A 17,357-nucleotide genomic window follows, 5' to 3' on the forward strand; every position below is an offset into this window, starting at 1 on the left:
GCCTTTGGCTAGCTCATGATCCCAGGGTCCTGGGATTGAATCCTGTGTTGGGGCTCCCTGCTCAGTGGGGAGTCTGCTGCTCCTTCTCCTCGACTCATGCTCTCTCAAATAAATAAATAAAATCTTTAAAGAAAATGTAAAGTAACACAGTCTCTTACGAAGTATAAAGAATAAAATAAAGATCCTCTATTATCCTGCCCCTAGAAATAAGCATGGTTAACATTTTCATTAACTATTCAATTAGATCTTTGTCCTTTGATTCATACTTTATTTAACCAAAAATAGTATATTAGGTATTTTTATAATGTTTTATTTTTTATTGGTATGCTGTGAAACTTATTTCATATGCTTTTTTTTTTTTTTAAGATCTTATTTATCTGTCAGATAGAGAGCACAAGCAGGGGGAGAAACCCACAGAGGGAGAAGCAGGCTCCCCAAGGAGCAAGGACCTTGATGAGGGACTCCATTCCAGGAATCTGAAACCACGACCAGAGTTGAAGGCAAACACTCAACCAACTCAGTCACCCAGGCTTCCCAACAATTTTCTTTTAACAGTAAGTACATCATGATATTTATTTATTTTTTTTTAAAGATTTTATTCACTTATTTGACAGAGACCACAAGCAGGCAGAGAGGCAGGCAGAGAGAGAGGGAAGCAGGCTCCCTGCCGAGCAGAGAGCCTGATGCGGGACTCCATCCCAGGACCCCGACACCACGACCCGAGCTGAAGGCAGCGGCCCAACCCACTGAGCCACCCAGGTGCCCATCATCATGATATTTATTAATTTATACATAATCTCTACTTTCAACATGGGGCTTGAGCTAGTGGCCCTGAGATCCAGTCACATGCTCTACCAACTGAGTAGTTCAGGTAGCCCTATGTCATTTTTTTTTTTAAGATTTTATTTATATAACAGAGAGATACATAGCGAGAGAAGGAACACAAGCAGGGGGAGTGGGAGAGGGAGAAGCAGGCTTTCCACTGAGCAGGAAGCCCCATATGGGGCTTGATCCCAAAACCCTGGGATCATGCCCTGAGCCAAAGGCAGACACTTAATGACTGAGCCACCTGAGCACCCCATACATCATCATTTTTAATGGCTTTGTATTTACATATGGATGTGCTGTACCATAATTTATTTACTCAGTCTCTTCATTTATATGAATTCAGGTTGTTAATTCTTTTTTTTTTTTTTATTTTTATTTATTTATTTATTTATTTATTTTAAAGATTTTATTTATTTATTTGACAGAGAGAAATCACAAGTAGATGGAGAGGCAGGCAGAGAGAGAGAGAGAGGGAAGCAGGCTCCCTGCTGAGCAGAGAGCCCAATGCGGGACTCGATCCCAGGACCCTGAGATCATGACCTGAGCCGAAGGCAGCGGCGTAACCCACTGAGCCACCCAGGCGCCCCAGGTTGTTAATTCTTTTTGGCAGTTATAAGCAATATATCAATGAATGTCTTTAAAATTGTTGGATACCTTTTCCACTATTTTATTAAAATTAATTCTAAGATGTAGAATAGATAGGCAAAGGGTATCTTTTTTTAAAATATTTTATTTGTCAGAGAGAGAGAGAGAGAGAGAGAGAGAAAGAGAGAGAACAGGCAGGAAGAGCGGCAGGCAGAGGCAGAGGGAGAAGCAGGCTCCCTGTGGAGCAAGGAGCTGGATCCGGGACTGGAGTCCAGGATGCTGGGACCAGGACCCCAGCCAAAGGCAGCTGCCCAACCGACTGAGCCACCCAGGCGTCCCAGGCAAAGGGTGTCTTAAAGAACTTTTCTTTTAATGAAAGCCAAACTATCTTCCAGAAACGCTTCATGGATTTTGAGTCTTGATATGGTTATGCAAACACTTATTCCTTCTACCCTCATCTAGGTTCTTTTAAAATCTTTGCCAGTCTAATATGGGAAAGGTCGTATCTCATCATTAGTTTTATTTTCATTAAAAAAAAATTTCTATTGAGGTATAACATCTTTTCATATAATTTCTGACATACACATGACTAGCTTCTTTTTTCTTTCTTTCTTTTTTTTTTGTCCTCTGACTTTCTAAGACATAGTATGGTTATCTTTCTTTCATGATTTGTAAGAGCTCTTGATATATTTATTATGTAAATCGAACATTATTAGATATTAAGAGTAGTAACTGAGTACGTATAATTAAATATTAAGCAGTTTGTCATAAATGTTACAATTATTTCTCCATTTTGTTACTTTTTGAGTTGTCTTGTGGAATTGGAAAGGCACAATTTGCGTGCATATTACCAATTTTTTGTTTCTTGAACGCACATCATGCTTAGAAATAGAGGAGAAGCAGGTCCTGTCCCAACACATAAATTATTTATACTGAAGCACTGTGGTGTGGTGGAATAAATGTGGACTAAGACCCTAGCACATTTGAGATGGACAGTCAAACCTCTCTGTCGCGCAACCTTACGTACATTACTTAACCTGAACCAGTTTCCTCGTCTGCAAAATGCGACAAAAAGCACCCACTTCCTCGGTTGGTATAAAGACAAAATGTCTAGCACAGACAAGGCATCCAGCTTGTGTTAATGCTCTTTTCTTTGCTCTCCGCGAGGTATTAATTGCCAGAAATGTCTCTTTGATGCGGACTAAACTAAAAAAAGGTTGGGAGGTATAATTTTTGTTGAGTTTACATTCAAACATTCTATCAGGGAGCTTTTAGAACCAGTCCATTAAACTACAAACCCCATAATGCTTATAAAAGGACCATAAAGTTTCTGGTATGAAGCCTTTGTGGCTTGGGGGAGTGCGGAGAGCCACGGACTTCTTATTTACTGGATTTTCTCTCGTTGAGACGCCTCCTTCCATTTCCCCCTACGCACATGTGGTTACTTCTCTTCCTCTTAGAAAGCCAACTTCACAGGTTTCAAAGTGAACCTTTAGTTACAAAGCGAAAAACGATCGCAATTAGAGAACTGTGCATACCATGAAATCCATTTAAAAAAAAAACAAATCACCAAAACTGTGTGGAGTGCGTGGGCCAGAGACACCGTTGAAATAATTCCCACCTCCTGTAGACTTAGACTTAGCAGGAAGAAAGACGATTGGCACGATCACATCTAGGAGCCATTTTTACCCTTTGAGAATCCGGGCTTAGTTGCCAGCGAGTTAGTCTCCCTGCTACCCGCCTCGCGTGGAATTATTTACTTCCGACACGCTCGTATTTGCATACGATGTGAATCGAATGCTTCTCGGCGCCCAGTTCGCCGCGCGCCGGCCCCGCCAGCGCTCCCGCCGTGTAGGGAAGTGTACTGGCGAGCATGTGATCTCCCTTCCGCCCAGGCCCCGAGCGCGGTACCCAGTGAGTAGCGCGCGCCGCGGCGACTCCGAGCGTCCAGGCAGGGAAGACGCCGCGGCGCGCGCTACTCCGGCTGGCGCGGCTGCCTCCCGGCTCAGCCTTCCTCTCTCACCCTCCCAGAGGCCCCACCATCCCTGGCTCCTGGGCGGCCCCGGGTGGGGGAGGGGCAGGAGGAGGGGCTCCTCAGGGAGCGGCGGGGAATTCCCCCTTCCACCGAACGTTCCCGATTGTTCACCGTCCTCACGTCAGCAGCAGGGGGTAATCCCCGACTCCAGCTGCTCCTGACGTCACTGCACGGAGCCACCGCCCCCCACGCGCCCCTACCTCCGGGGCTTCCTCGACGCTCCGCCCCTAGACGTAGCCACGCCCTATTCCCTTCCCCCCAGCCGCCCGACGTAGAGGGCGGAGCTTTTTCGGCCGGGGCGTGAGCGGTTGCTTGGGCCAGAAGGTTCTCTGGTGGAGGCGCTCCTCCTGCTGCCCCGCCCAGTAGGTTCGTTCGCACCGCTTCTTCCACACCCTTTCTCCCTCCTCCTTCTCCTCGCCCCGCCTTTCCCCTCCCTTCTCCTCAACCCCTCTAGTTCCTTCCCCGCCTCGCCACCTTCCACGATCTCGCGAGACTTGACCCAGAACATTGCGGATCGGGTCGGCGCCATTTTGGGACTGAGACTGGTTGTGGGGGAGGGAAAAGCGGCAAAAGGGGATTATTCAAAGTACCGAAAACCTCCTCCCGGGATCGAGCGCAGCGGCACCCCCAGGCCAGGGGCACCTCTGGTGTGGCAGAAGGTAACACCGTTCTCTCTGCTCCGCGCTGGAGTCTGCGGGAAAAAGGGGGTGCCCCTGTCGGTGTTGGGGTTTGAGGGGTCGGGAGCGGCGTTGGCGGCGCGAGGTGTGAGGCTGCCCGCGGACGCGGTGTGTGTGTGGGGGGGGGTGGGTGGCGGAGAGCAAGGAGAGAGACGGAAGGACGGCGCTGAGAGAGGCCCTTTTAGATATTTACTCGGCCGCGGTGGAGTGGGGGTGGCGGTTGTGGGGAGGGGGTGGATGGCTTAGGCTTGGTGGCTGGGGGATGTTTGGCGGAGGCTGAGAACGGATCCGACGCTTTCCGTGCTGGGTCTTCCTTCCTCCGGCCTCTTGCACACGCCCGCCTCCTTTGGTACTACTGCTCCTCTTAGAGGGCCGAGGGAGTCGAGGCCGAGTTGTGGCCTTCGCTTGTTTCTTGAGTAGCGCGCCCGCTCTTCCTTTCCCGGGTCCGTGGTCCCTGCTGTGTATTGAGTCTAATGATGTACTCCGGAGTCCTGTGGGGCCTGAAGGGACCTATTCTGGTTTTGGAGAGAACCACTCTAAATGGGATTTACGAGCACGTTTTGGTACCTTCCACCCCCTCGGTGTTGGGAGAAACCTGTTTTCTTAATTCAAGGAAATGGGGACCGACACCTTTATCCCTTAGAAGCCGGGAAGTCTCCCCCTCAGGCAAGTTTAAGGAATGTTCTTGCCCCATTTCTCACCTCCCTACTTTCTGCCCTCCGTGGGGAAAATACGTCTTTTCATTTAGACATTTCTAATTTGGAGAGAGCGTCTTTCTCTTTATATCCCCTTTTTCCCCCAAGTTCTATTTACTGATGCTCCATGGCACCAAACCGGCCTGTTCTTTTCTTTGGGCCCCGTGAACTGAAAATAGAGAACATCTTTTTTAAGGTTGTGGGGCAGTTTCATAGTTAATTTTTACGCGAAAAGTGTAGGAAGTTTATGTAATTCCCCCGTATTATATGCGCACCCCGTTCCCTATTGAAATCACTCCTTCTCCGTAACATCTCCCACCTTTTCCTCTTTTATTCTGAAGTCTTTTTTCATCCAGTAGGCTGTTTTGGGGCGCTTGCCAGGGCTGAGCCTTTTTTCAGACCCCAGTAGAATTTCGTAGAAGTGAGTTTCTCTCCAGAAGTTGACTCTTCAAGATGGGGGTTAATTTTTAAGCTCAAAGTTAAAATTCAGTGTGTAATTTAAGTTTTTTTTTTTTTTTTTTTTTATAACTTTTACAGGTGATTGAATTACTCCTATATGAAGATCATCTTCTAGATTTTGTGTAAAAGGCCCCGGATATTTGAAGTGGCCATTTTGGGATTACAATGTTTTTGGATAATTTTGCCCCAGAAGTTTATTAAAAGTGGCAAGAATCATCTCTGAAGTGAATTTATAGTAGTTGAACAATTCTACAAGCTGCTTAAAGAGACCCAGGCATTTTCTTCAGTATTTTGGTTCAAACGGATTCTATAACTGGTTAAATTATTTCAGCTGGTGGTATTTTTGCCTCTTCCCCCTACCCCCATCCCTCTCCTTTAGTTGTTTTTCAGCCAAAACTGTAAGATATGTTTGATTTGTGTACTGAATAGTTTCGGCAGTTTGAGATTACTGTTTAAATATTGCTGAAGTTTCTTGGCAGTTTATTTTTACCTTTATTAAAAATTTTAGGAATTTTTGACCTCAGCCCTTTTCGTGTCACAATGGGACAGCTTTTCTAAATGAAGACATTGAAAGAATACAGAGTTTTTTCCGTTTTATCTTTTATTTACGTGGAAATTTAAGATGTTGCAGTTTTCCAGCAGCATGGTAGTATTGAGATAGCTATGTGTCTCTATATGCTGATGTTTAGGAATGCTCTTCAGATGTGAAATTTTCTTTTTGTTTTTGCTTTTTTGCTCATAAATTGGATATTTCATCTGGAGTGGATAAGTACAACAGTGACCAGTACATGGAATAAGAAAGAAGACTTTAAAATCTTAAATCCAAGGAACTTGGCTAATTCTGGAGATAGCCATATGAAAACTTTAAAACAGAAGTATGGGTAGCTGACTTGAAGTAACTCTATGTCAAATAGTCATAGGTTGAGTATCTTCAAAGAACTTGGATATTATTTCAGAGGATACAAAATAAAAAAACAAACTGGAAAACATAAAGATTACAGAGAAAAACCCAACACCTTCCTGTGCAGTCCTGTTGGAATTTGTAAGTATTATATGGTGAGCAAATCATACATTCATTTGTAACTGTAATGAGAGTCAAGTTTATTCTGTTTGGAAGCCTTTCAGTTTCTTGGAATAATACTGTTTGGCTTCAATTTCCTGGACAGTCTGAAGACTACCATTAAGTAAATTGAAATGCAGAAAGAGTTAAAATTTAAGAATATTTCAGATTACACAGTACTTTTTTTTACGTTTTTTGTGGTTATGAATTGAAAATCCTTGTGAGTATTCATCTTAATTTTTATGGATTCATAGATTGGTAAAAAGGTTAGGAAAAAACAAATATTTCATGTGTCTTGCTAGTTAGTTTACTTTCTAAATATGAGTTGAGGCTGCTTTCTAAAAAATGAGTTCAGAGTTGCTGTTTAGTTTGGTAGTTTAAATTATAATGTATGACTTGGTTTTTAAGCCTGATTTTCATAATAATTCATAATTCTTTTAAATAACTTGATATATTTTCTTTTTGGAATGTTACGCTGATCAAGTTTATAAACAAAACTTTTTTAAAAAGTTGGAAGTATTTCTGTAGTAGATCCTTTGAAAAGCAAGGATTATGTTTTAATAATACTTAAAATTTTCAGTATTGAATAGTAGTGTTTTTAGGTACCCTTAGTTGTTATATAGTTTTTCAGTGATTCCTAGGCATACGAATGTTTGTTACTAAAAAAAACAGTAAAATTTATTTTTTAGACACTGTTAGTGATATATCAGTGTAGCTAAAATTAGTTTATTTCACTTAATTATCTTTATTGGATAAACAGTTATAATTTTGAACATCTTACAAAGATGGCTTTATAACTTGTCAGTTGCTCTTTTTATTCCAAAACAACTTTTTTTCTATGCTATTGAATCCTATTATCTCACTTAGAGCAGAAGATTGTAGGTATTCTGTGTTTATTTTCTATCTAAAATTGAGATTAGAATTAAGTAATTCCCTCTGTTAAAATAGACTGGGTTATTTGTGTTTTGTCTGTCAGAGCTGTGTGTAGTACTTCCCATCGAGCGTCCACCTTGATTTATATAAAAAAAAGGCGAGACCGTTCTCCACCTTTTCGCTTCAGAGACACTATTATTTGCGTTTCTGAATTTAATGGCTTCAGGTTACTTGTCTAGGAATTTGCCTCTTAAATGTGGTAAAAAAGTTGAAGTGGAAATAAATGGTCTTTTTTCATAGAAAAGAACGTTATTTATGATTATTTTCCTTTAAATTAATTAATTTCCTGCTGATGTTACCCAGAGTCATGATACCAGGATCAAGATAATTCCAGAGACAGGGTTTTTAAGAATTAACGTTAATCTTTGAATTGTCTAACAGTGAACTTTGCTTATAGCAAATTGTTCGTGGACAGATTTACTTATTGAATGTTTTGATAAATCCTATATTCTTGGCATCAAAATAGATAGCAGTAGTAATTGGAACAATTACTAGGCTGTTTCTCCCCAACCTCTCCTGCACCTTTTTTCCTCATATCTACCCTACTCTTTTTTTTTTTAAATCTCCTGTGCCTAGACTGTAGGTCTAAACATAATAATTATGGTAATTAACATTTAAGATGATTGTGTCATGTATTTTACTGTGAACTTTACATAGTATACTTTAGCTCTTAGAATAATTCTGTGAAGAAAGTGCTATTATAGTTACGGTTGTGCAGGTGAGAGAATTAAGATTTTGGGAGATTGAATCTGGGAGAAAGTAATTTGGTTAGGACCAAGTTTAGGTAGAAGTCTTGACCAAATCCCCAACTCTTGACTGGAGGGCTCCATATTTTTAATTACTGTGCTATATTGCTTTCTTGTGAATTATACTTCGTTAACTCCTATTTGGGTGTTATCTCTGATATTTTTGTTTTTTCTTCTATATACTGCTTCTTATTGGTTCATATTGATTACTAATGGAACTTGAAGTTAAGCTAAATCCTCTTTGCACAGGTATGAAGCTGAGTGCATGTTAGCTTTTACTTTTTCTCTGACAAGAGTCCATAGATTTTTGTGCTTAAAGTTCCTGACATTTGAGAATGGAGGAAGGGAGGAATAGTAAGGCAATAACAGGAGTGAACAGAAGAAGAAAGAAAAACGAAATTTAGAGAGTTACAGAGGGAATAAGTATGGGAACTTTTAGTCTGAGAGTAAAGTTAGCAAGTGAGGATATAGCTGAAACCCAGGCCAGATTGTCTTTGACATAACCACCTTTTGTCTATATAATTTTTGATAAAAATTTTTAGATAACAGTTTAGATCCAGGTAAGGGTAGCAATGTAGAAAAAGGGAAATGGCTGGGAGTCCGAAGGGAGACTTTGGGTTTAGTGTTTGGAAGATCTAGAAAGGGGCCTGTATGACCTTGTGTATTTACCTAATCTCGTTGGTCTTGGGTTTTCCAGAAAGCGGATGGAAATAATTTATATGAAGGCTTTTGGTTAATTGTGAAGTGTAATATAGGTGTAATGTTTTATTTTTATTTCCAGTATTTTGAGATTCTGATATATACATGTCAGGTCAGTATTTGTTATAGTCTGAAGTTGTTTCTTCCATTCATGCCCTGTCCTTCCCCACTTCCAGTTTCATTTATTATCCTAGCTTGGTCCTAGATCAGGAAAGTACCGAACTAACTCATCTCTTTGCCTTTTAGCGCCATTCTCTTTTTTTTTCTGTGTAGTCTCTCACGTGGCCAGAGAAATCTATCTAAAGTATAGCTCTTGGGTTTCAATACTTAAGCAGCGCTTACTTAGGTTGGTGGATTTAGCGTATTTAGGGAGAGAGGGTTGGAAAGAAATGTATTCTCTGTCCCCTTTCCCCCCTTTTTAAATGTTTTATATGTCAGGGTTTCCTGACGTCAGTTTTCTTGGGCTGCATAGGTGGGTGTGGGAGACTGGTTTGAAAATTCTCCAAAATCCATCATTTTGGGGGTGCTTATATACTTTTCTGGGGAGCAGGTCCATTATTTGGCACAGGAGCTTCATGAGAAACAAAATGCTAGAATTATTGATAAACCTTTTGTGGTTGGATGTTTTTCAGTTTTACCTGCTTGCTTTTCCCCTTTTTTGTTAGCTACCACACCCACAAGAATATAGTTACAGGCTTTTGCTTTATATCCTTTCAAGTAATTGCTAGTTTTTGCATCTTTTTATACAAGGTATCCCACTCATTTTCTTGTTCTTGAGTCATCTTTCAGTTCAGAGCTTGGTGTGTACGATGTTTTGGTGTTTAATTTTGTGCCCTTTAATTCAGTTTACGATTATATTTTTTGAAACCTTTTTTAAAGGTTTTTTCCGTACTTATTTTTAGCAAGAACAAGTTTTCAGATGGTTAAATATGTCATGTTTCCTTTGAAACTCAGAACTTGCAAATAGACTTTAAGAATTTCTTAAACTGAGGGATGCCTGGACTGCTCAGTCTGTAAAAGTGTCCGACTCTTGATCACACGTCAGGGTTTTTGTTTTTTTTTTTTTAAAGATTTTATTTATTTATTTGACAGAGAGAGATCACAAGTAGGCCGAGAGGCAGGCAGAGAGAGAGAGGAGGAAGCAGGCTCTCCACTGATCAGAGAGCCGGATGTGGGGCTTGATCCCAGGACCCTGAGATCATGACCTGAGCCGAAGGCAGTGGCTTAATCCACTGAGCCACCCAGGCGCCCCAGGTTTTTTTTTGTTGTTGTTGTTTTTTAAGGCGGGAGCGAGACAGTGAGAAGAGGCGAGGGGGGCAGAGAGACACTTTTTTTTCTTTTAAAAGATTTTATTTATTTGACAGAGAGTGAGAGAGCGAGAGCCAGAGCACACAAGCATGGAGTGGCAGAGGGAGAGGGAGAAGCAGGCTCTCTGCTGAGTAGGGAGCCAGCTGCGGTGCCAGATTCCAGGACACTGGGATCATGACCTGAGCCAAAGGCAGAGGCTTTAACCCACTGAGCCACCCAGGCACTCCTCGAAGAGACTTTAAAGCAGGCTCCTTGCTGGGCTCCAGCTCGGGCTCTCCTGAGATTACAATCTGAGCCAAAATGAAGTCTGATGCTTAACTGAATGAGCCACTCAGGCACTCCTTGGCTCAGGTCTTGATCTTAGGGTGTTGAGTTCAAGGCCCTGTGTTGGGCTCCACATGGAGCCTTCTTAAAAAATTCTTAAACTGAGAGACGCCTGGGTGGCTCAGTTGGTTAAGCAGCTGCCTTGGGCTCAGGTCATGATCCCAGCGTCCTTGCTCGGCTGGAGCCTGCTTCTCCCTCTGCCTCTGCTGCCACTCTTTCTGCCTGTGCTCGCTTGCGTGCGCCCTCTTTCTCCCTCTCTCTCTCTCTGGCAAATAAATAAATAAAATCTTTAAAAAAAATTCTTAAACTGAAAAATTGTCTTTACAAATGCATACTAAAGAAATTAGTTTGCTTTTCAATGAGTATAAATACTCTCAGTGAGTTTAAAAAAAGTAGTAGTATCATCTCGTGTGATATCTGTGGGTCAGAAGTTTGGCAGCAGTTTACGGGAGTGGTTTTGGCTCCCTCTAGGTCTTCCTAAAGTCTCTGATATGGTTATCAGACCTACTGATATTTGAAGGCTTGATTGGGGCTGGAGGGTCTTTTTCCAAGATAGTGTACTACTCATTGGCCTGGAAGCAGTTGATGCTGGCTGTATGGAGGACAACGTTCCTTACCCGTGGTGGATCTCCTTTCAGATCTTTGGGTTTTTTTGTTTGTTTGTTTTAGTAATCTGTATGCTCAGCTTGGGGCTCGAACACAAATCCCCAAGATCAAGAGTTGCGTTCACTGAGCCAGCCAGGCGCCCCTCTTTGAGTTTCTTTAAAATGTGGCAGCTGCAGTTCCTAGAGCAAGTGATCTCAGAGATAGGTAGAAGCCAGTATATCTGTTACGACCTGTTCCAGAAGTCATTTCTGCCACATTCTTTTTGTTCCAAGCAAGTCATTAAGTCTAGCCCGAAACCAGAGGAGTGTAGTTAGGTTTCATCTTTTCTCAAAAGAATTTGTGGACATGTTCACAAAAAACCACAGTAGGAAATCTTTCCAACCAGTAGTTGTCCGCATAATTAGAATTAGCCAGTCTTGGGCACCTGGGTGGCTCAGTGGGTTAAGCCGCTGCCTTCGGCTCAGGTCATGATCTCAGGGTCCTGGGATTGAGTCCCGCATCAGGCTCTCTGCTCAGCAGGGAGCCTGCTTCCTCCTCTCTCTCTGCCTGCCTCTCTGCCTACTTGCCTGTCTCTCTGTCAAATAAATAAATAAAAGCTTAAAAAAAAAAAAAGAATTAGCCAGTCTTCACTCTACAGTTAGTAGGTTGGGCTGTTACAACTTTAGAGAAGAAAGCATATTCTAAATTTATATAAATTCAGATTTAAATCTTTGTACATTTATAGTCACAGTCTGAGCTTTGGAGATAAGGTTTGTTTCCACTTGGTACTAATCTTCCAATCATTGTAATGGGGGAAATTTATCATGGCGGGAGAAAACCCATAAAATTGACCATTTTAGCGATTTTTGAGTGTATATTTAAGTGGTGTTGAGTACATTCACATTGTTGTGCATTCATGACTACCTTTCAGTTCCAGAACTTTTCATCTTCCCAAATTGAAACTCTGTTTACCCATTAACCATTAACTTTACATATCCGGCCTCCCTCGCCCCTGGCAATCACTATTCTACTTTGTATTTTTATGAATTTCTGATGTAGGTACTTAGTATAAGTGGAATTGTGCCATATTAGTTTTGTAACTGGTTTATTTCAGCTTGCATAGTGTCTTCGAGGTTCATCCATGTTGTAGTATGTGGTAGAATCAGTTTCCTTCCTTCTTAAGACAAAAGAATAATCCATGGTATGTATGTATCACATTTTGTTTATCCATTTATCTGTAAACTGACATTTTGGTTATATCTACCTTTCTGAATTGATGACTAATGCTGCTGTGAACATGGGTGTACAAATACTTGTTTGGATTCCTGCCTTTTTTTTTTTAAAATTCCTGCTTTTAGTTCTTTTGGGTATATACCAGAAGTAGAATTGCTGGTTCATATGGTAATTCTATTTTTAATTCCTTGAGGAACCACCATACTGTTTTCTATCAAGGCTGCACTGTTTTTTATTCCTACCAGCAGGGCACATGGGTTCCATTTTCTCCGTATTCTTTTTGACATTTGTTGTTCTCGATGTTCTCATAACCTAGTGGTTATGAAGTAGTATCTCATTGTGGGTTTGATTTGCGTTTCTCTAATGATTATTGATGTCTTATTTATTGGCCAGTTTTTCTCTTTGAAGAAAGGTGTATTTAAGGTCTTGAGCTGTTAATAAATTTGAGTTTCAGGAGTTCTTGATATATTCTGGAAATCAGCACCTGTCACGATGACTTGATTTTTGGTAACTGTTATTTATCAACGTTTTCCACATTGGCTGTTTAAGCTGGCTGTTTAAGCCCTTTAAGTGAATTAACTACTATTTTTTTGTAAGATTTTATCTATTTGACAGAGAGCACAAGTGAGGGGCAGGGGGAAGGAAGCAGACTCCTTGCTGAGCAAAGAGCACGATGAGGGGCTGGATCTCAGGACCCTGGAATCATGACTGAGCTGAAGGCAGAGGCTTTAACCCACTGAGCCACCCAGGTGCCCCTGAATTAACTACTTTAATCCTGATAGTTTGTGTGGGTGGGAATGTCTTACTGTTCTTATTTTATGAATGAGAAGAGGAAAACACAGAGATTTAAGTCACCAAGGTCACACAGTCAGTAAGTGGTATTTCGGAACCTACATATTCTGTATATCTAAAGCATAGACTTCCAACTATGATGGCTTGTAGTTAAAGTTTTTATTAGGAAAGTGTAGAGAAAGCATACTCTGTTTCAGGACTGAGAAGGTAACTTATTCTTAGCTAGCTACTAAATTTTTCTTTTCCTTAGTGAGATACAGTTGTGACTTTTCAAATAATACTTCTTATTTTTTTTTAAGATTTTATTTGTTTATCTGACAGAGATCACAGGTAGAGAGAGGGGGAAGCAGGCTCCCTGCTGAGCAGAGAGCCCAATGCGGGACTCGATCCCAGGACTCTGGGATCATGACCTGAGCCGAAGGCAGCGGCCTAACCCACTGAGTGAGCCACCCAGGCGCCCCAAAATAATACATTGTTAATATGGGTTTATTCCCATTCAGGAATATCTTCTTTTTGGATCATTTAGTAACTAATTTTCACAGTATTTTAGATTAGGAATTGCTTTTCCCAATTGCCATGTGAAATAAGTGCTATTTCCATTTAGTGATTTTAAGAAACTTGGAGATTAATTAATTTACCTAAGGTCATCAGTAAGTGACAGAGTTGGGATTTGAATTTTGTTATCTGTATTCTTTTTTTACAATTAATTTTTGTAGTGTTCTAAGTAGATCTTAACTCTGGTATAGCACTGTCCAATTGAACTTTGTGAAATGAGGGAAGCATTCTATGTTTTCATTGTTCAGTATGGTAATTGCTAGACTTAAGTCCTTATTTGAAATGTGGCTAGTGCAGATGAGGAAGTGAATTTTAAGTTAAATTTTAATGCAAATTTAAACAATAGCATGTGGCTACTAGCTATTAGGCTTGTATTAGTCAGCATAGTTCTGTAGACAGTGATAGAGAATACAGTCAGATCCATAGAACTTTTATAACAAGTACTTTTAAAAGTCCCCTTTATTAACCTGACATAAAATTTTATGCACATAAGATCATATTAATATGCTTCTAAAGTGAAAAAGATACGATGGTTACAATAATGAATTTTAATATGTAGTAGCACAGATGTGACAGTTCTAGAATACTAATATTTCCAAAACATTCTCACAAATTTCCAACTCTCTGTTTGGCCTTCTTAAAAGAAACAAGTGACTGGTGTTCCTAAGTATTTCTGTCCTTTTAGGAAGAAAAGTCTGTCAGGTGGATTAATAGTATATTGGTTAGAGTATGTTTCATTTATCTTTCTAATACTAACTGCCATTTCAGTTGAATGGGCAGTTAGCCAACATTAAAGCTATCATATAATGTAGTGACCATATTTGGTACTTGTAGAAATGATCAAAAGAAAAGTAATTACCAGTTTTTCTCTACCACGGATTGAAGGTATTGGGCTCTCTGCTCGGTGGGGATCCTGCTTCCCTCTCCCTCTCTCTGCCTTCCTCTCCGCATACCTGTGATCTCTGTCAAAGAAGATCTTTAAAAAAAAATTAACATTTTAGTAGTTGGTTTCTATGAAAGAATGTGTGCATATTCATTTTTTAATAGAATGCAAACCCATTTTTAAACTAGGTATATTGAGGTATAATTTACATACAGTAAATTCACTCTAAGTGTAGTTTGAAGGTTTTTAAAAGACCCACCACCTGAGAATGTGGAACGTTTACATCACCCAGAAAGTTACCCTGTTGTTCTTTACAGACTGTCCTCTTCCCTCACCCCTATTCTGTAGAAACCACTTTTGTTTTTCTTGTCTTTTGTGTTGTGAATTGTTTTCCAGAATTTCATATAGAGAGACCAAACACTGTATACTTTTGTTTCTGACTTCTTTCATGCATGTTATTGCATGTATTATAATCCATATTTTTAATGGCTAAGTGGTATTCTCTTGTGTGGATACACAATAAATGTTTATCCATTCTCTGGTTGCTAGACATTTGGATTGTTTCCAGTGTTTGACTATTGTGAATAGAGTTTGTGTGAACATTTGCATATTGGATTTGGTGAGGAGAACGGTTTTCCTTTCTCTTGGGAAAATTACCCAACAACGTGATTGCAGGGTCATATGAATTTTGTGTATTTGACTGCTAAAAACTTGCAGTGTCTGTTAACAGAGTGCTAAACCATTTGCATTTGCACAGCAGTATATGTTACATAGTTCTGCATTCTTGCCAGTATTTGATGTCTTTCAGTTTTATCTGTGGAGTGAGTATATGGTTTGAATTTGCATTGTGGGTATTTTTGTTTTGTTTTGTTTTTAAAAAGATTTTATTTATTTATTTGACAGAGCACAAGTAGGCAGAGAGGAGGGGGGAAGTGGGCTCCCTGCTGAGCAGAGAGCCGGATGTGGATGCGGATGTGGATGCGGGGCTGGATCTCAGGACCCTGGGATCATGACCTGAGCCGAAGGCAGAGGCTTTAACCCACTGAGCCACCGAGGCGCCCCTGCCTTGTGGTTTTAGTTTATTTCCCTAATGATGTGTTTTGGTGGTGTCCAGATCTTTTGCCCATTTAAAAACGAGGAGATTGGGGGGCCTGGGTGGCTCAGTGGGTTAAAGCCTCTGCCTTTGGCTCAGGTCATGATCCCAGGGTCCTGGGATTGAGCCCTGCATCCGGCGCTCTGCTCAGCAGGGAGCCTGCTTCTCTCTCTCTCTCTGCCTCTCTGCCTACTTGTGATCTCTCTCTGTCAAATAAATAAATAAAATCTTAAAAAAAAAAAAAGAGGAGATCGTCTTGTTGAATTGTAATAATTATTTATGTATTTTGGATACTTGTATATGAGATACGTGTTTTGCACATAATTTCTCTTAGTTTGTGTTTTGCTATCATTTTCTTTCTTAAGAGATCTTAAGAGATTTTATTTAAGAGAGAGCTTGCAGTAGCATGGGGGAAGGGCAGAGGGAGAGAGAGCAGCAAGACCCCGTGCTGAGCAGGAAGCCAGAATCTGGACTTGATTTGATGGGAATACTCTGGAATCAAGCTCTGAGCAGAAGGCCGCTTAACTGACTCAGATACCCAGGCCCCCCGCCATCATTTTCTTAAGAGTGTGTTTTGAAGAATAGGTGTTTTACAGTTTGAAGTAAAATTGTTTTTTTGTGTGTATCCTAAAAAAATCTTTCCTTGACTCAAGGTCACAGAATTTTCTCCACCTTTCCAATAGAAATTTTGTAGTTTAGCTTATACTTTTGGGTCTGTGATGTGATTTGAATGATGATTTTTTTTAAAAAATTTTTTTTTTTTTTTTTTTTTTTTTGGTGTGTGGTGTGAGCAAAGGTTTGAGGTTTTCTTTTTCTTTCTTCTTCTTTTTTTTTTTTTTTTTAAATACGTAGACAATGTCCCGTTGTCCCAGTTATTGTTGAGAAAGCTTTGTTACCCCTTCAGTCACTTCAAAATAACGTCTGTTGAAAATCAGTTGCCTGTATGTGTGAAACTATTGGTGTACTTACTGTCATTGCTGTATATTTTAAGTCTGTAGATGATAAATATGGATGCTAGCATTTGACTTTTTCTGCTTTATTTTAAAATCCTGATGACCTCTTTCGTTTTTTTTTTTTTTTTTTTTTAAAGATTTTATTTATTTATTTATTTGACAGAGAGAAATCACAAGTAGATGGAGAGGCAGACAGAGACAGAGGGAAGCAGGCTCCCCGCTGAGCAGAGAGCCCGATGCGGGACTCGATCCCAGCACCCTGAGATCATGACCTGAGCCGAAGGCAGCGGCTTAAACCACTGAGCCACCCAGGCGCCCAACCTCTTTCGTTTTAAAAAAAAATCTTTTATAGGAAATGTGGACTGAAAGAAATTGTTTTTATGGGCCTGTGAAGTAAGACCTGTTGCAAAATAATGCCATCTTGAATTGATAGGGCAGTCTGTGTGGCTTGAGGTGTTAGGTAGTATCTAATTTATACTTGAACATACTTTGAAATAAATGACAGTATTTCTGTGTTGGAGGAGAGAAAGGAGGATGCAGACTATCAACTTAATTGACCTTTAAAACTTTGAATCACCAGAGGTTCTGGGATTTCTTGAGTGTTAGTCTGCTAGAGAAGATGTTCATTGCCTTAGTGGATGTTTTTATGCCTACTGTATGCCTGCTGTTTCATTTCTGCTGAGCATTTAGTAGCGAATGAGGCAAAAATGTAAGATTCCTGAACTCTACTTAGTTTGCTCTGTTCTGTGAATGCAGAGTAAAAAGAGTCTTTAAATTTGAATTGTGGTTTCATCCCTTCTAGTAAATAATAGCTATTTGATGATGGCCAGGGCAGCCTTAATAAGACTCTTATTTCCTGCCCTAATAAAACTGGTTCTTTTCTTGCTTCACAAGGTTATCAGTAGACTCAAGTT

The 17,357-nt window shown here is 40.5% G+C and overlaps 1 protein-coding gene and 1 pseudogene across 2 annotated transcripts in view; one reads left to right on the top strand and one right to left on the bottom strand.

Annotated features, from left to right (window-relative positions):
* LOC131831162 (large ribosomal subunit protein uL30-like) overlaps positions 1–3,288 on the bottom strand; it is a 94,823-nt pseudogene extending 91,535 nt beyond the window's left edge.
* Positions 3,289–3,889: 601 nt separating this feature from the next.
* The window catches only part of GPBP1 (GC-rich promoter binding protein 1), a 76,461-nt gene continuing 62,993 nt past the window's right edge, over positions 3,890–17,357 (top strand). The window contains exons 1-2 of one of the 2 annotated variants that reach the window (XM_059175031.1): positions 3,890–4,107; positions 5,358–6,321. The gene's annotated coding sequence lies outside the window, so the exon portion shown is untranslated. The remainder of the gene's footprint in view (positions 4,108–5,357; positions 6,322–17,357) is intronic. The other variant, XM_059175032.1, reaches the window with a different exon arrangement.

The sequence above is a fragment of the Mustela lutreola genome, chromosome 5 (genome assembly GCF_030435805.1).
Source record: "Mustela lutreola isolate mMusLut2 chromosome 5, mMusLut2.pri, whole genome shotgun sequence".
NCBI classification, from domain to species: domain Eukaryota; kingdom Metazoa; phylum Chordata; class Mammalia; order Carnivora; family Mustelidae; genus Mustela; species Mustela lutreola.